At 46.5% G+C, this 18484-nt stretch overlaps 1 protein-coding gene across 3 annotated transcripts in view; it reads right to left on the bottom strand.

Moving 5' to 3' along the window:
• Positions 1-18484, bottom strand: part of CLYBL (citrate lyase beta like) — a 317902-nt gene that overhangs the window by 1410 nt on the left and 298008 nt on the right. For 2 of the 3 annotated variants that reach the window (XM_030922042.1, XM_030922040.1), the window contains exon 9: positions 17811-17938. The exons of the other annotated variant lie outside the window; for it this stretch is intronic. The gene's annotated coding sequence lies outside the window, so the exon portion shown is untranslated. Of the gene's footprint in view, positions 1-17810; positions 17939-18484 lie in introns of those variants that run through there. 3 annotated transcript variants of the gene reach the window in all.

Below are 18484 nucleotides of genomic sequence, written 5' to 3' on the forward strand. Positions count from 1 at the left end.
AAATAATTAGAAAGGATACTGAGCCTGAATCTAGATGCAGTTGGAAAGGACACCGAGCCTGAATCTAGATACAGTTTGAAAGGATACTAAGCCTGAATCTAGACATAGTTGGAAAGGATTCTGAGCCTGAATCTAGACATAGTTGGAAAGGATACTGAGCCTGAATCTAGATGCAGTGGGAAAGGATACTGAGCCTGAATCTAAATGCAGTTGGAAAGGATACTGAGCCTGAATCTAGATGCAGTTGGAAAGGACATTGAGGTTAATTAGCAATGTCTGCCCTTGACCCAGAGGGGAGTAGCAGTTGTTTAGAATGTATTTACAATCCCTGCGTAGGCATTTTTCAGCTTCGACAGTTTTCTTCTTCTGACAAATACTCATTATTTTCCACAAACAGATCGCAATCGAACTGTTCCTTCTTGTATTAACCTGAGCCCACAGCATTGGAGTGGTGTTGGGTCATCAGTCCTAGCACAGGAGAAAAATCAGGCATTTACAAAGGCAAAGCCAAACAGAGTTCTTGATGAGAGTTTAAAATTCAGAGGACACAGGAAAGATTTATTTATTTCATGTATTTTTACATTTGTTACTCGTATGTGCTGGGCACTATCCTGTTTTAGAAATATTCACTCACTTACTAACCCTATGAGATGAGTTCCAGTAATATCACCATTTTACAGAATGAGACATCTGAAGCCCAGAGAGGTGAAGTAATGTGTCCAAGGTAACACAGCTTTGTGTATTCAAGCAGTCTGATAACAGAGTCTTCGTGATTAAATGACACCATGCAGCCTCTCTGCCATGTACACATTTCTGTCTTGCTTTTCCACATGGTATTGTGCCTTCTTTGCTTCATGTTTGTTTTCTGGACTAGACTGAACTTTTGAAGGGTTTTCTGTTCCGCTATGTCTAGGTACCTCACATAAAGGAAGAGCTCAACATGACTACTGAATGTTAGTGCTATGATTTTAGGAATTAATCACATTGAATTTGAGTTGTTTTCTCTTTGTGGTGGCTCACTAGCATGCGCTTGTGGAATGGGACTCTGAGTTATATATTTCTATATCCTCAGCCTCTAACACAATATAAAGGAGAACACCTACCATTTGTTTATTTATCCACTGACTCATTCATTCATTCAGTGAAAATGTACTGGGGCAGGCACCATGCTAGTTGCCAGGAATGAGTAAAGTAGACAAACTTTCTGCCTCTGTGGTTGAATCCAGCCTCACAAGAGTATGATATAGAAAAATGATGTTGATATTCTTTAAATTGGACACACTTGTCTGTTCTACAAACAATACTACTAGATTACTTTGCATTGCAACCTATCAGTTCCCTCCCTACCACACTGTGTGGGGAAATAACATTGCAAACAGCTATTTTATTCCTATTTTACCTTACCAAGGGCATTGGTTGCTCGTATTGGTCAGATCTAATATTCAAAGCTCAGGAAAAGCTGTCTGGTGCAGAACCGATGGAAGAATGATCGGGCTCCCACACTGGGAGGCGGGGCTGCTTCATTCCTTTTGTTATATGAAAAGCTTCAAGCATTATTAAGTGATGACAGAGTACACTTGGCTTCTGGTCTTTCTTTGAAGGCTGGCCTGTAGCATGCTGCTTGGAAGCAGGAACAATTCCACAAATGGTCAGGGAGCTACCCTCCTCCAAACCTCCCTTCACACCAGGTCCAGGTGTGTAAACAGAGCAGATGGGCCTCTGCCCAGGAGGAAGGGAGTTCTGAGAGCACAGAGCTGGAGCCAAGCATGACACCTTTCAGGATTTCTTTTCTGCCACTTCTCTACACCAAAGCTGGACCTCAGACATTCTCTCCACTCCTTTGCAAGTTCTCTGTAGCTACTGAGGATGTTAATTGCATTAGATTCCTCCGTATAGAGAAGGAAAAAGCTCCTTCCAAGAACCTGCAGGGAACAGGTGGCAGGCTGGAGCTCAGGTTACTTTTTTGCCAATCCGAGTGCTGCCCATCACTCAGCACAGCCTGACCGTCCTCCCCGGGATGAGAGGTATCCATGGGGCGCAGTCAGAGGAGTCCCTCGCAAGCCCATGCCCAAAGTCTTGGCACCTGGATGTTTCAGATCTTATGAAATCACCTGCTGGGGCTCTCTATTCAGGGTCTTTTTTATTTTTTTGAGATGGAGTCTTGCTATGCTGGCCAGGCTGGTCTCAAACTCCTGAGCTCAAACTGATTCTCCCACCTCAACACCTCAATCTCCCGAGTAGCTGAGACTACAAGCAAGCACTACCATGCCCAGCTTTATTTATTTATTCATTTATTTATTTATTTTTTAGAGATGGCGGGGAAGGGGGGTCATGCTATGTTGCCCAGGCTGGTTTTGAACTCTTGGCCTCAGGCAATCCTCCTGGTTCAGCCTCCTGAGACTCTGGGATTACAGGTGTGACCCATCATGCCCAATTAAAAAAACTGATATACAGTTAGTGACAAATGTGGAAATACAAAAATGTAAAAAGAAAAAATAAAAATCACCAGTAGTCTTATCACTCAAACACTGTAATTGTTAACATTTTATGGTATTTTCTTCCAGTGTTGTGATTTCTTTTTCACATGGTTATAATCACAGGTAATAATTATAGGAGACAACATTTGTCCAGTGCCTACAGTGTGCCAGGCACTGTGCTTTGTATGTATTAACTCATTTCAGGCTCAAAAAGCCCTTAGCAGGTAGGTACTATTATTACCCCCATTTCACAGATAATAAGACTGAGGCACAGGGATGTTAGGATCTTGCTCAAGGTTACTTAGCTAAGAAGCCTAAGAAGCGGGAGAGCCAGGCAGTTCAACTCCAGACTTGCATTGGCAGCTTGGTATGTTTCTGAACTTGACTTTATAGGAAAAGCATTTTCCTACCACCTTCAGAAGCACCAGTTTTAGTGGCTGTCTAATATTCCATCAAGTAAATGTCTCGCGGTTGACTTAGCCATGCCTCTGTAATTTACACGATGCAACTGTGAATAAAGTAGTATTTGCCAATGAGGCTTTTTTGATATTCTGAATTACAAAATTTCTTTAGGATAAATTCCCAGATCTAGATGCAAAGGGTAAAAGAAAACACTAAGTCTGCAGATAAAAGCCAAATATTTTCCAAGCCACCCGCTGTGGGGTTGCCCATCCTTGGAGGGATTAATTCTTTCTTAATCATCAAGAAAGGTTTAATGTATTTGATAGGCAGAAAATGTTTTGATGTTTTAAAATGCTCTCCACCCCAAATCTGAGTCATCTTGTAATAATAAGAACTCAAGGCTGGGCACGGTGACTCACGCCTGTAATCCCAGCACTTTGGGAGGCCGAGGCCGGTGGATCGCCTGAGGTCAGGAGTTTGAGACCAGCCTGACCAACATGGAGAAACCCTGTTTCTACTAAAAATACAAAAATTAGCTGGGCGTGGTGGCAGGCGCCTGTAATCCCAGCTACTCAGGAGGCTGAGACAGGAGAATTGCTTGAACCTGGGAGGCAGAGGTTGTAGTGGGCAGAGGTTGTAGTGAGCCGAGATTGCGCCACTGGGTGACAGAGCAAGACTTGGTCTCAAAAAACAAAAACAAACAAACAAACAAAAAAAAACAAAAAAAACTCAAAAAAAGCTCTGGAGGTCTTTCAGTTCCCATTCAAATTCTGATTTTCACTCACACTTATTTTCCTCACATCTGATTATTCTTATGTAAAACAACAATAAAATGAAATGTTAACACACATTTTTCTGATTTGAAAACTTGTAAGTGTCCATTTTAGAAAATAGGGAAACTCCAAAATCCCCTGTAGTGACATTTACTTATTTTATTGTTTATTTTATTTCTTGATGATCACAGTGACGGGTGCTCATTGTCCTCCATTTGGAATGTACAGGAAAGTGGAAAAGCAACAAAGTGAAATAATGAAATGGAGGCAAACTTCTCAGCATTTTCCCTTGCCATTCAACATGTTTAATCTGGCAGAGTGTCATGGCTCACGCCTGTAATCCCAGCACTTTGGGAGGCTGAGGCGGGTGGATCACTTGAGCCCAGGAGTTCAAGACCAGACTGGGCAACATGGTGAGACCCTGTCTCTACAAAAAATACAAAAACGACCCGGGAGTGGTGGCGCAGGCCTGTAGTTCCTGCTACCTGGGATGGGGTCCCAGCTGAGGTGGGAGGATGGCTTGAGCCGGGGAGGTCGAGGCTGCAGTGAGCCAAGATCGTGCAGCTGTACTCCAGCCTGGGTGACAGAGAGACCCTGTCTCAAAAACAGCTACAACAACAACAACAACAACAACAACAAAATATGTTTGATCTAAAAAAAAACCAAAACCAAAAACAACAACAAAAGAACCCGTTTTTATGGCTGCATGAGAATTTACATCTAAGAGACTTTTAGATTGCTTCCCCCTTTTCTTCCTTTTTTTTTTTTTTTGGTTTGGTCTCACACCTGGAGCTCGGTTCTTGGCTGACTTGCACGTTTGCTTTGAAGGATAAGGAAGAATAATTGGAACAGAATGGGGGTGGGGGAGGGTGGACAGAATAAGAAAGGGCTCCACTGCCCCCAGCTTTCACTTCCTAGAACAGGGCCAGAAGGGCCCTAGGGTGGCTTCAAGACACCCTTTTGGCCAGTCACTAACAAAGTGATGTCATGTCACTCACCACAGGCACATAACAGAAGCTCGGTAAATATGTGCTGGAGGGTGGATCAGTGGACGGACTTGATGGGGGTCGCCATGTATGAACTTTACCCTCTTGTTGTAACTCTACAGTAATGGTCATTGCATCTCAGCATTCCCTTTATTAAAAAAAAGAAAAACAGGTATGCATCTGTGATCCTAGGTCCTGGCCTTATTAGGATCCTAGAGGAGTGACCAACCAGAGGTCTTTTAGCCCAAGGCAAATAATTGTGATCAAAGCTTTCTGGATCTCTCCCGGGAGGTCCTCGGCTGGAGAGAACAGCCTAGGACCAGACCCTCCAGTGTGAAGCGCCTCCTTTCCCTCTGAGACCTGTGAGCAGGCCAGCCCTGTGGGGAAAGGGGAGAAGGAGGCAGATGTGGGGGAGCAGGAGAGGCCGGGGAGGTGTACTGTTCTGGGGGAGGCAGGGCGGGACAAGCTGTCTTTGCAAAGATGGCTCAAAGCCCACTGAGCTCCCAGTTGAGCTTCTTACAAGAGGGAGGCTGCCCTTTCGGGGCCTCTTTTGCTCTCTTGAGACCCCCAGGGAGGGCAGCTAAGCTCACCTCCGCCTTGGGGGGCTGTGGGACTCACTTCGCTGAGCTGTTACTTGACGTCTTTGCCTCCATTTTCATAAAAACGGTACAGTTTTGAGCTGACACTGGGACAAATACCGCTTTTGACTTACATGCTTTAAGTATATATAAGAAAAATAAAATTATGTAATATTAGTTATGAAGCATGACACTGCCATTGTAGAGGCCACACTTTTCTTTTAGGTGACATTTACAGGACAGCCATCCACACACGTGTGGCTGATTTTGAAAATTCAGCATGAGACATTTCAACATGATGGCTATTTCAGCCTCTTCCGCAAGCATTCAGGGATGTGAATGTGTATAAAATTAGAAATTAGGTCATGTGGGAGGAATCAATCAATTCTTACTTATCAAATCAATTCATGAGACCCAAACATAATTATGGAAACTGGTTTGAACTTTGCTTTTTAAAGTTTAGCATAGCCAGGAGTTCCCAAATCATGTTACAATGTGTCCCTTTGACTTCTAACGGAAAGGCCGCATTTCAGCTTTCGAGGCCAGGGAGTTCTGTCTGGCTGTTTCTCTTTTTAATCTGCAAATGGGGGGTTAGACTGGAGTCTGATTTAATGAGTTTGGGGTGGGGCTCAAATATTAGTATTTACTAAAAGCCCAAGAAATAATTCTAATATCAGCCAAGGTCCAGTCCATTGGCTTAGGTGACCTCTAAGTCCTGCTTTGGCAAGAAAATGCTGTGCTTTCTAGAATTAAAAAGTTTGTTTGTTTATTTATTTTAAGAGATAGGGGTCTCATTCTGTCATCCAGGCTGGAGTGCAGTGGCACGATCGCAGCTCACTGCAGCCTTGAACTCCTGGGCTCAAGTGATCCTCCTGCCTCAGCCTCCTGAATAGCTGGGACCACAGATGCGTGCCACCATGCCAGCCTAATTTTTTAAAATTTTATTTTTTTTTGTAGAGATGGGGTCTTGCTTTGTTGCTCAGGCTGTAATTTAAATTTTTACATAAAAGTAAGGAAATCAGATTCATTTTGCACATAATGCTACTTAAAAACATCTTCCTAAATTCCAATTTCATGGAAGTCCACAAATTATACTTGCTTCATAAGGGACGCAAACTTCACAGAGTATTTTGGGCAGATCTTATAAATTTAGAAAAGTTATGTTTGCTTCACATTTTTATATTCCTAAGTGAGTTTTAAGCCAGTTATCCAAAACAAATTTATTTTCCACCTTTAAGAGTCAAGATGTCAAAGTTTTTGATTTCCAGGTGGAAATCATGGAAATCTAAAGGATCAAAAAGAAATGTTTATGGATAAAGAGAGATAAGAAATAGAGATATTGACTTCTTGCTGTTTGCTAAGGATGACAATTTCCTGTGTGCGTGTGTCTGTGTATGTGTGTGTGTGTGAGTGGATGTGTGTGTCTGTGTGTGTGATGTGTGTGTATGTGTGTGTGTGTGAGTGTGTTTGCAATGAGCCTCTGCTGGGATGGGGGAGGAGTAGCCAGTGCTGGGGGAGCACCTTAAAGGAACTTTAAAGACAGATGGTGGCAGGCTGCAGCCATGGGGCCAGCAGGCTCCTGATTTCATGGCAATGTCTGCCTAGCAACCCTCCTTATTGAAGACCATGTCTCCAGAACTAGCCAGGTTTTAAAATGTAATTCAACTTTGGAGATGGTTTTTATTTTCTTGTTATGAAACCTAGGCGCCCACACTAAGAACTCAAATGACTGCATGCCTGTGTCTGCTCCTGAAGACGGTCTGTGGCAAAGTGATGCTAAGGTTGAAACCCATCCATCAGTAGGTCACAGGAAATAGAAAGATCCAAGTTCAGTATTTGGATTAGAAATACAAGTCAAAGACGGAACACTGCCATCAGAAATGTGCGATCCTAAAAGATATTTATTTGAAAGTTTTGAAAAAAGTAAAGCTCATGCCCTGGGGCTTCTGGGAGTATGTACAAAATACAATAATTAAATTAAGTCCAGCAGTTAAAGTTCCTCATAAAAAGAAAAAGCTGGAGTGCTTCCCAATGGGGAATGCTTGACTTAAAAGAAAGGTTTTACTCTGTGGCCTGAAGGTCAACAAACTGGGACTCGGTGGGAATGGATAACATTTCTTAAAGGGGTTCTTAGGTCTTCGTTTTGTTGAAAGAAAATAAAAGTAAAAAGGGACAAGTTTTGAAAATTCAAAAAATGAAGGTGCAGTCCTAAAATCATCACAATTTTTGTAAACGCTACACTGGAGGCTATGAAAACATGTTCTCTTTTCTGAGCACTAATCTAACACATATGCCCTTTGAGAAGGAAGGGAAAAGGCCAGTGGCGCTTTCTGAACAAACCACTTTAAAATATGCTCATTTTCATAGGCAGTGCATGCAAATTCATAGCCCATCCATTGGCTATTTATTTTGAAAACATTTTCCTTAAGTATTTTCATGTATTTGACAATTTAAAATTCCTTATATGACACAAAGACTGATCATATTTTAAAAACGCTTTTATGAGGCAAAGTTATAAAAATGACCATCTTGGGCCACGTTGATGTAACCTAAAAAGGAATGTTGATCATCCTTTGGAAATACCTGTTTTGCTACTAATCATTTGTTGTTACCTTTCTGGTAATATCTCCCCCAAAAGGAATAAGGTTAAGAATAGGATAGAAATAACATTTTATAAGTTTACATCATTCTAAAATGTATACTTTATGAGTTTGTGTGTACATATAAACTTGATGTGAGGTTAAACTTTCTCATTTATAAGCATCACTCTAGGCTTTCACATGAGTTTCAGTCACTAATTTGCAGATCATCATCTTCCTTGTGACTTACATAGAAGCTGAATGTTGGCTTTGCATTAAGACAGCGTGATCAAAGGTAGGATACTGGGAATAGCAGCTTTGACTTTGGGAGGCTGAGGCGGTTGGATCACTTGAGGTCAGGAGTTTGAGACCAGCCTGGCCAACATGGTGAAACCCCGTCTCTACTAAAAATACAAAAATTAACCAGGCATGGCCGGGCACGGTGGCTCACGCCTGTAATCCCAGCACTTTGGGAGGCCGAGGTGGGCGGATCACAAGGTCAGGAGATCGAGACCATCCTGGTGAACATGGTGAAATCCCGTCTCTACTAAAAATACAAAAAATTAGCCGGGTGTGGTGGCGGGTGCCTGTAGTCCCAGCTACTTGAGAGGCTGAGGCAGGAGGATGGAGTGAACCTGGGAGGCGGAGCTTGCAGTGAGCCGAGATTGTGCCACTGCACTCCAGCCTGGGTGACACAGCAAGACTGTCTAAAAAAAAAAAAAAAAAAAAAAAAAAATTAGCCAGGCACGGTGGTGTGCACCTGTAATTCCAGGTACTGTGGAGGCTGAGGCAGGAGAATCACCTAAACCTGGGAGGTGGAGGTTGCAGTGAACCCAGATTGCGCCACTGGACTCCAGCCTGGGTGACAGAGCAAGACTCCATCTCACAAAAAAAAAAAAAAAAAAACCCACAAAAACCCAAAACAAAACAATCCAAAAAATAAAAAACAAAGAAATAGCAGCTTTGGCAGCAACATTTAATTTGCTGACTAATTAGCAGCCTCATTGACATTTCTACTTTGATTCCCAAAGTACAGCATTATCTGTCTGTGCGCTCAGGGACTCTCTGGTAAAATGGACACCCTAAATGCCCTATGCCAAGCCCACAGTCAAGGAAAGACTGTGGAATGTCCTGCAAGCAGCTCATGGCCTAAGACATTTGATTTACCTCCAAAACACACACAGAATTAGACAAACATAGTTTGCCCGTGTTGTTGTTTTCTTTCCTACATTTGTTATTTTTGCTTTTGGAATTGTGAGGGGAGGAAGGAAGAGATGGTGAAATTATAAGGCAGAAGGAAGAATCTAGCAGGACTAGATGGAAGGAGACGTGATGCAAAGTACAGTGCCCATGGGGGATGGAGCATGGGAGCGAGGCCCGCAGCCAAAAGGTGGTGTTGAGGGAGCCAGCTCAGCATGGCACTGCAGCCTCTGTCGTTGGGGTTGGTATCAACACCATGCCTGCACCGGGCCTTCTTCCCTTAGACAACCCAAGACATTTTCCAGCCATTCAGACCAGCCCCCAGCAGAAAATCCTGCAAAATGTGCAGGGGCATGCTGAGTCTGGGAGGCAGGTGCTCAGGGACCTACAGGGGTCGGGGGACATCAAGGCGCGTTGTGAGGTGGCACTGGCCTGGTGGCAGGGCTTCCTGGCTGTGTTTTTGATGACTCGTTGTTTGAATTGTGATGAATTCGAATATCTTTGCTGGGGTCAGGCACTGTCTCTGAGGGAGGCAGTTGCTGAAAAGGAGGCTTCGTTATTTTTCTCATTGTTTCAAAAAACACATTTGGAGCTTGCTCACCCTACAGAATTGATGAACTGGGGAACCTGATGTGGAAACATGAATCTGAGGCACTCGAGCAGGGAGGAAGCTGTGTGGTTTAGTGGAGAGAATTTGGAGAGTTTAGTGGTAGTCTTGGTTTTGCCAGCAGTGTGACCTTGAGCAAGTCCCCTGGCAGGGCCAATAGTTGCACAACTCCAGGAGGTGCCCCTAGCATTGCATTTTTTTCTATGTGGATGGTGCCCCCTTCAGCCAGGACGTTGGTACTGCATAATCCTCCAGCCCTTAAGTGTCTACAAAATCAGAGGACTGGACAAAATGATCAGATAAGAGTTTACAGTCAGAACATCTCCAGCACTGAGAGAAACTTCCATAGGCCAGCAATGGAGCTAGGAGATTGTCAATAGCAACGACAGCAACAAAAGAGCAATGCAGCTCCCAAAATGCACGTGGCTGTGGGAGTGTGCCGCCCTTTCTGGTATGTCCCAGAATTTGAACATGTTGTCCTGTGAGAGCATATACTTCATCTAGTAATCAAAGTAAATATGAAGCCAGGCCAGGTGGCTCATGTCTGTAATCCCAGCACTTTGGGAGGCCGAGGAGGGTGGATCACCTGAGGTTCGGAGTTTGAGACCAGCCTGGTCAACATGGTGAAACCACATCTCTACCAAAAATACAAAAATCAGCAGGATGTTGTGGTACGCCCCTGTAGTCCCAGCTACTCAGGAGGCTGAGGCAGGAGAATTGCTTGAACCCAGGAGGCGGAGGTTGTAGTGAACCAGTATCTCACCACTGCACTCCAGCATGGGTGAAAGAGACCCTGTCTCAAAATAAATAAATAAATAAATAAATAAATAAATAAATAAATAAATAAATAAAAAGGATAAAATGGGGTTGGCTGAATAGAAATGCATATTCCAGCCAGCTCTGCACAGTGCGATTCCCAGACTCGACTGCGTGCAGGTTTGGCCTCTGGGTGGAAGTCATTTGATCTTTACTGAATGCCTACTACGTGCCAAGCATGATGCTAGGTGCTTTAAAAACACTGTATTTACTTATTAGTTTTTATTTCTCTTTATTTTACATTCATTCTTTTCAAAAATTATTTTAAAAAATTATGGTAAAATATAAGAAACAAGATTTACCATTTTAACCATGGTGGCATTAAGTACATTCATATCGTTGTGCCACCATAGCCCTCCTCTTCTCCAGAACTTTTTTCATCTGACAAAAGTGAAACTCTGTACCCATTAAACAGTAACTCCCCATTGCCCCACCCCCAGCTCCTGGCAACCACCATACGCCAGGTGCTTTTGAATACAGTAGTTCATTTAATCCTCCATCACAGGTTAGGGGCTCTAGAAGCAGATGCTCAGACAGACTTTAGGATGCAAGATGCTAGGGAACAACATCCAGGAAAGGAAGGAGAACTCAGGATTAGTGTGAAGGAAAAGTTGAATGGCCAAGCAGACCCAACAAAGTCTTGGCTAACCCCAGTGGAAACTCTGGCATGTATATGCCCCGCCAAAGTGTCCCACCTCTCACCAAAATGGTGGGGGGCCCTGGAAGGGTCTTGGGCAAGGCAGCGGGGTGGGGAGCTGTCTGCTGACTGCATCTCCCCAGCCTGGCAAGTGGGGATTCTGGAAGTGGAGCATCTCTCTGACTACCACATCCTCATAGCAACTCTTGGAGTTAAGTGTTTTTATTTGGGTAGCTGAAGAGACTGATGTTCAGAGAGAATAAATGGCTTCTTCTTCTGTCTGCACATGACCTAACCCATTAGTAGTAAAGCCAGGATCAGAACCTAAGTGGAGGAGGGAGACTCAGTCCTGATTTTGATGAACACATTTTCCACAAGCTCATGCTGGGGATGAGAGGCAAGAGCAGGAGAGGGATCAGAGATGTGTGACAATGTCCAATATTCAAAGCATCCACACTATTTTTGGGGACACATACATCTAAACAACCACTATAATGAAAATCCAATCCATGCAACAGAAGGACTAAGGGAAGAGCAGCAAGTTGTCTCTGGGGGAGCTGGGAGGACCTGACAGGAGTGGCTTTCAAGCTGTGTCTTGAAGAATGCTTTGGCGTTTGTTGGGTGTCATAGAGAGGGAGGGTTACAGCTTGTGCAAAGGCTTCGGAAAAGATCAGTGTGGATAGTGGCCAGGGCCTCTTGAGAGAGCTGTGCTGTCACTGATGTGGGTACACAGGGGCGGGGGCAGGCAGTGGCTGGAGCTCCCTTCTTGCAGCCTGGGAGAAGCTCCTGAGAGCCACTGCACGAATTCCAGGACCTGGAAATTGGATGGGGAAAAATGGATGTGCCCTTGTCCTCATTTGGGGTTTAGGTTACTAGCCAGCACAGTTCCCCAAGAAAATCGAAGCCAGAAGTTCATGTTGGTTTTTACGTTATTCCTTTCACAGAACTCAAAAGGCCACCTCCCTGCCCCTTTTTCACATTAAGCCAGATGCCTAGAGTGTGTAGTCTTCGGGAGAAACTCCACCACAGAGCTCTCTGAAATGGAATGTTCATTTTTCTCTTGATTCTATTAGTGTGTCTGATTATGAAGGAAATTTGATTCAGTGTTTAAAAACAAAACAGAACCCAGCCAAACCAGCTATTTGGCGTTATGTAAACCAAAGAAATCCAGTTTCTTGTCACTGAAGCTCTCCCTTTTAGCCAGCTATTTTAACATCATCATATAGCCAGCGTTCGGTCTCTCTTGTTTTTTTGTAAGATGGAGTTTTCAGCCTATCAACTCTTTTATTTATGTAATGAAAGGAATCTCTAAAGTTCCTTCCAGGCCTGAGGCTCCAATCCCCAGGGAACCTGTCCAGTTTTCTTTCTTTCTTTCTTTTTCTTTTCTTTCTTTCTTTCTTTCTTTTTTTTTTTTTTTTTTTGAGATGGCGTTTTGCCCTTGTTGTCCAGGCTGGAGTGCAGTGGCAGGATCTTGGGCAACCTCTGCCTCCTGAGTTCAAGCGATTCTCCTGCCTCAGCCTCTTGAGTAGCTGGGATTACAAGCACGCACCACCACACCTGGCTAATTTTTTGTACTTTTAGTAGAGATGGGGTTTCACCATGTTGGCCAGGCTGGTCTTGAACTCCTGACCTTAATCTGCCCACCTCAGCCTCCCAAAGTGCTGAGATTACAGGCAGAAGTCACTGTGCCCGACCCAGTTTTCTGTATGTTTACATGTTGCATGCAATAGTGAGAGAGAAATTTTCACCAACAGGGGAGCCTCACACAGTTTCAGGATTCCTCCTCAGTCAATGGTAGGCACAGGTGAGTTGAGAGGCTGTCTTACACCCATCCTGGTGACAGCCAACTTTGTCCTGTGACTTAGGTGCGGGTAGCTAGACTCTGGAAGTCTGGCCTCCTTCTACACCTTCCAGAATGGGTTGGTTCTTGAACAAGAGCTTGTATGGGAGAAAAACACCTTAACTTGGCCAAATTCAGCCCTAAGCCTGAGGACAGTTTTCCAATTCCCTGCGTATGAGCAAAGGGGAATGGGGCCAGGATGGAGTGTGTCTCTCTGCAAGTTTGAAAGGCTGTGTACAAACAGAAGGCCTGGCCTCACTCCTCAGACCTCAGGCAGGCCTCTGACAGGTTGAGGACTGCAGTCTGGCAGAGCTCCTGCCCACCAAAACTGGAGGGGAGAGGGAGATGAAAGGTGGAAAAAGTGACTGGTTTCAAAGCATATGGCCTGTAGTTTTTCAAACGTTTTTAATTCCTAATTCGCACCTCTCTTGTTATCATCACACACTGTAGTAGCCAATGGCACTTTTTTTTTGCGTTGACACTTGACATTATTTTAGGCTTCTGCTCCTCCTTTGGCTTCCACAAGGGCATTCTAATTACAAAAGAAAAGTTCATCTGGAATAAGTCCTGTGACTGGCCCCTCTGGCACCCAATCGGGTTCAACAGGTGTTTGTTGAATGACTAAACGAATGAATGAAGCAAATCCCTTCAAAAAGTTCGGGGACATCTTTACTCTCAGCAAAACTTCCCCATTTCCTTCTTAAACTTGCGATTACCACTTAAGAGTGGCCTCCAGGGATTCCCAAGGGAAATCGGCAAAGTTGACTTCACAGTTTTGCAAAAACTCATAACCAAAAAGCTACCAGAAAGGGAATGTTCATTTTCCTCTTGATTCGAATACTGTGACTGAACAAAGTGGCCGATTTGTCCCTCGGGCTTGCGGCCTGGCGGGGTGAGGCCGAGGCTTGGGTCAAGGAGACCACAGCCAGGGAGCTGCACCGGCAGCCTGCGGGTCCCCTCGGGGCTCGTCGTTCCGCGTGGCTTGGGCGCGGATTCGGGGCTGCAGGGACCCCGGGGCCGGCGGGACCCCAGAGGGTGCGCGAGGGCCCCGCGCAGGTGTCCGGCCTGTGAGCGGGGTGCGCGGGGGTGCTGGGGCCTGGGAGACCCAAGAGAGACGTTATTGTTACAGTGTAACGAGTCTGATTAACATGCTCCTGACACTTTCTCTTAGTTTCTCCGGCTCCTAGCAACAGCGCACAAAGGCGCGGGATTGTCCCGGGCTCCACCGGGACATGGGGCCGCCTTTGATCTGCCACCATTACAGCCAGGCTGCGCGACAGGCGCGCAGGCTCCGGGCGGCCCGCGGCGGGCGGGCGAGCAGAGCCCACAGTCCAGGCCTCCTGGGCCGCCACGCTCCCCCCGGCCCGGCCTCGGCCCCGGCCCCGGCTCCGCGCGCAGCCGGGGCGCAGGGGACGCAGCCTCGGGGCTCCGCAGGGCTCGGCATCTGCGGCCACCGCGTGTCCCCTGCGCTCCTCCTGCCCGCGGGGCCGCCCACCCCGGCTCGCGGCGCCCTTTCCGTCGGAAGAAGCAAAAGTAAAACCCAACCGGTCACTTACAGTGGGAAAAAAATAAAAATCATTTAAAAGGAAGGGCATGAGTGACAAAGAAGTCCCAAATGATTTTGTCAAAACAAAACGAACTCGCCCCGCAGGCTGCAGCGCGCTCGGCGGAAACGGGGTTCGAGTGGCCGCCGCCGCCCGGGCGCTACCGACGGCTTCGGCCCCTTCCCGCAAGTCGCTCTTTACGTCGTGGGCAATTCTTATTGACTGGGAAGGCTATATGCTGCCAAATAACAACTGGAATTTAAACAAACGAACACCACCCCCTCCAAAGCCAGCCGGCGCAGAGCTGCTGGGTCCCACGCGCGGACTCGCGGGCGCCAAGCGGGGTCTGGGAAAGTCACTGACTCTCCGTGGGGGCCGCGCTCAGGTACCCCGCAACGCCCGTGGGAAATACAGCGCGGAAAGAAAGTCGAAGACTTTCACGCTGAAATGCTGGGGTCTCCGCTCCCCGCGAAGATGAGCCGGGAAGCATGGCAGGGACTCCGCAGGTGACACGGACCCTCAGCCGCGTCCACGAGCTCGGGGCCTCGCAGGCCGTCTCAGTACCTGTTTTGTGCCATTCATTGCTTTTCTAGTACTAGAAGAAAACACAGAAGATTCGGTTTTCCAAGGTAAACCGAAATCGTAAAAGCAGGTCCTTCCAATTAAAACAAAACAAAGAACCCCGTATTTTTTTTCTCCTCGTGGCATTGTTACAAAATTACAATGTCCCCAATGAAGCACGTCAGTTTCCCGAACTCCCGCAAAACGACCGGGTGCAAAAGTGTGAATGATAATAACATGTCTATTTTAGAGACGGGGGAAAACGACATAGTTTGTTCTATCTGCCCAGCGAAATATGCCAGGGAAGGAGTTACTTTCAGATTCAAATCGGAGGCGGTGAAGTCTTCATCCCGCAGGACTGTTTTCGCAGCCGCCCCTGGAGGAGAGGAGGGGAGGGCGGCTGGGAGGACTAACACTGGGACATCAGCCGGGAAGGCTCCCGGATGCCGAGAAACGTCCTAACTTGTGTTCACAGACACTGCCCGACTCGGACTGGAGTTCCTCTCACCGTTTCAATAAAACATGACTGTATTGATATAATCCTCTATACATTAAAATGAGGTTGTCACAGATTGTCATTAAGACCTCAGTAAAACAATGAAGACATTATTGGGCACCCCCCCTCAGGCAAGGTATTAGGGGAATAAAGCAATCTACACCACACGGGTCCTATTGAGATTAATGAAAAAATTATGCAAAAAAAAAATCTCAATTTCATTTTCCCGTGACGGGGCTTTGCATACATACAGTCAGTCTTGCCTTGCACCTGATGATTTATTAAACTAATCTACAGCGATCACCACTGATGTTCTCGACTCAATCTTGTCCTGGCTCATTTTCTAAGTAATTGTTTCTCATTAGTTCTGATAATGTTTTAATAGTGTTACCCATAATTTAGACCCCAAGAATTAATAACAGGGGGGTGATATGGCTAAGCGGCTTGTGATGAGCTACACAAAATATAAACAGGTATGGTTTCTAATTAATCAGATTAGCTGCAAGGTCCTCTTCCTGTCACCCATGCCTGGCTCAGGAGCCGGGCAGCTGTCACTTCCCCATGTCCGGGGTGCCCGGTGAGCTGTGATCACTCACCTACCCTTGGCTGCTCTCCCATCTTTCCCAGGGCACCTGGGCCCACCCATGGCACCACAGAGATGCAGGTGGGGAAAGAGGGGGAATACCCTTTGCCTTCCAGCATCTTCTTCCTGGAGTTTCGTTCCTCAAGGACTAAGGCACCATGGGTTTCTGATCAGGACTGAATTCTCTTCTGGGACCCTCGTCGTTTGGGTCTCTGTTCAGAGAATGGGACTTTGGTCCCGATTTGTGACTCTCATAGGTCCTAGTCTCATGATCCTACCCTAATAGGGACCATGGATTATGAGGAAGATAATAAACTGGACATTTGGGGAGACTGAAACAAGGTGGTTTTGTTTGAACAAAGCAGTTTGGGATGAGGGCAGGGGTGTGGCGAGCAGTCCGACGTGACTGGGACCTAGGAAACCGTGGTTGGGACCTAGGAAACCGTGGCCTGGGAGTGGCCAGCAGTGGGAGACCTAGCCAGTCAGTCCTCCGTACCACCCAGGGACCTTGCGGAGGGGCCTGCTTTTCCCCAGGTCTTAGGGCTCCTTGGCTGGGGAGGTCTTGAGGAGGCTCCTCTGTGTGGGGCGGGCTGGCTGGCTGCCTGTGGGGCCAGGGTGGAGACTAGAATACAAGCCCTTCATCACCTCAAGCCAAGGGCTTCTTTGGATTAGGCTGGAGGATGGGAAGGGTAGTTAGATTGGGGTGAGGGCTGCCCATAGGAAGGACAAGATGGGGTTTATTTTCTTCTTTTGCTTAGGACCAGCCCTGCCTCCACTGTTTCTAACACCCTCAGGAGGTGTGTATGGCAGGGGCAGAGTGAGAGAGGCCTTCTTTTGCCTTCCCACTGCCAAGCCATCCTCCCATCCCTCTGCGTTCTGAGCAGAGGGGCAGACTGGGTGTGCGCAGTGTGGTCCTGGGTTACCTGTTGTGCACCTGACTCCAGGAGTCCCATCCTGGGTGGGTCCCAGCTGCAACAATGGGTGCTGTGGGTGCTCCTGCAGGAACTGCTGCTGCTGCCCCCTCTGGGGTCTGGAAGCAGTGTGGCTAGAGGCCGTTTGGCTCTCACGTTGGTGAGATGCCATCTTCCTCCTTCCCGCCTCTGAGTGAGGATGGGGCTAGCTCCCACCTTCCTTTCTGGCCACTCTGGGGCAGCACAGGGCAGCCAGGGTGGAGGGTGGCACTGCTCTATGAGGGACCCCACGGAGCGTGTGCCATCTCCATTTAGGAGCTCTCTGTCTCCTGGATCCCGTGTTTGGGAAGTGGGTTGTTGTCTTCACAGAATGAGGGTCCCCAGAGCCATCTTGCCCAGTGCTGGCTCCCCGTATGGCTGTCCCTTTCTGCTGTGCACTGGGCAGGGTGGGGGTCACCTGGTGGCGGTGGGACTCTGCGGCCGCACTTTCGTGTGATGGTGCCTCTCCTGGTGTCTAACCTCAGCTCCACTCACCTCTCGGGCTTCCTGTGGGAATTGCAAGAAGTGGGGAAAAGGAGAGGCCTGGTTGGGGCTCACGCTAGGGGCTGCGGAGGAAATAATCCAAAAGGGCGTAGGAGGAGGTGAAAAATGAAAGTAAAAAACAACTGTTTTCTATTTACAAATTTAAATAAACAGAACAGCCTTCCCCGCGGTGTTTGTCTAAGAGTAGCAGTGTTGCTGCTGTGTAGGTCATGAAAAGGTTGGTGTAGAGTTTAAAACTTCCCATTCTGTTAATTTCTTAAGGAACAGTCGTCCAGAGTCTGGGCACAAAAGCTCATGATTTAATGAGGAACAGAAACAAAATCTCTGATTGTTGGTGTTTCAAACTTCATTGGCGTCCTCTGGCAAGCACAAGTTGATCCCTCTGCAGCTTCAATACCCTTTAGCCTTCAATATAAGAGTACATGCTGAATAGGGAACAATGGCTGGTTGTTATGTTTATTTACCCTTACTACAAGCTGGGTTAACCTCTTCAAAACAGCTTTACTAAGCCCGTTAACCACACCACCCATCTGACCTGCAGCCGCATCTCTAATGTGATGCAAATCTTGCAGGGGCCACATGCACCAGCTCGGGGGCATTGTGTCTTCTGAGACGCTACAAGTTTATGACTGAGGGAGTCCTGTCTCGGCCATACATTTCCAGGGGGAAATGGCCTCAATGGCAAACAGTTAAACGGGAAAATAAAGGGGGAGAATGGATGGTCGTGTGTTTCTGCACATTTATTTTTTAATTGCCAGTAATGGTTGACCCACAGCATTCACCCAGGATGACAGCTTTCCTGTTCATCATCTAGCAGTTCAAGGTGATGGATGTTTCATTTTGGGGGTAGAGGTTAATAGTAACCAGTTTTGAAAGTTTATTTTTAGAAAGTGTCTTTTTAAGCCAATATAGTACTTAGTATCCTTTTTTGATGCCATCTCTGTTGTTTTA

This window comes from Rhinopithecus roxellana, chromosome 18 (genome assembly GCF_007565055.1).
Source record: "Rhinopithecus roxellana isolate Shanxi Qingling chromosome 18, ASM756505v1, whole genome shotgun sequence".
Taxonomy (NCBI): domain Eukaryota; kingdom Metazoa; phylum Chordata; class Mammalia; order Primates; family Cercopithecidae; genus Rhinopithecus; species Rhinopithecus roxellana.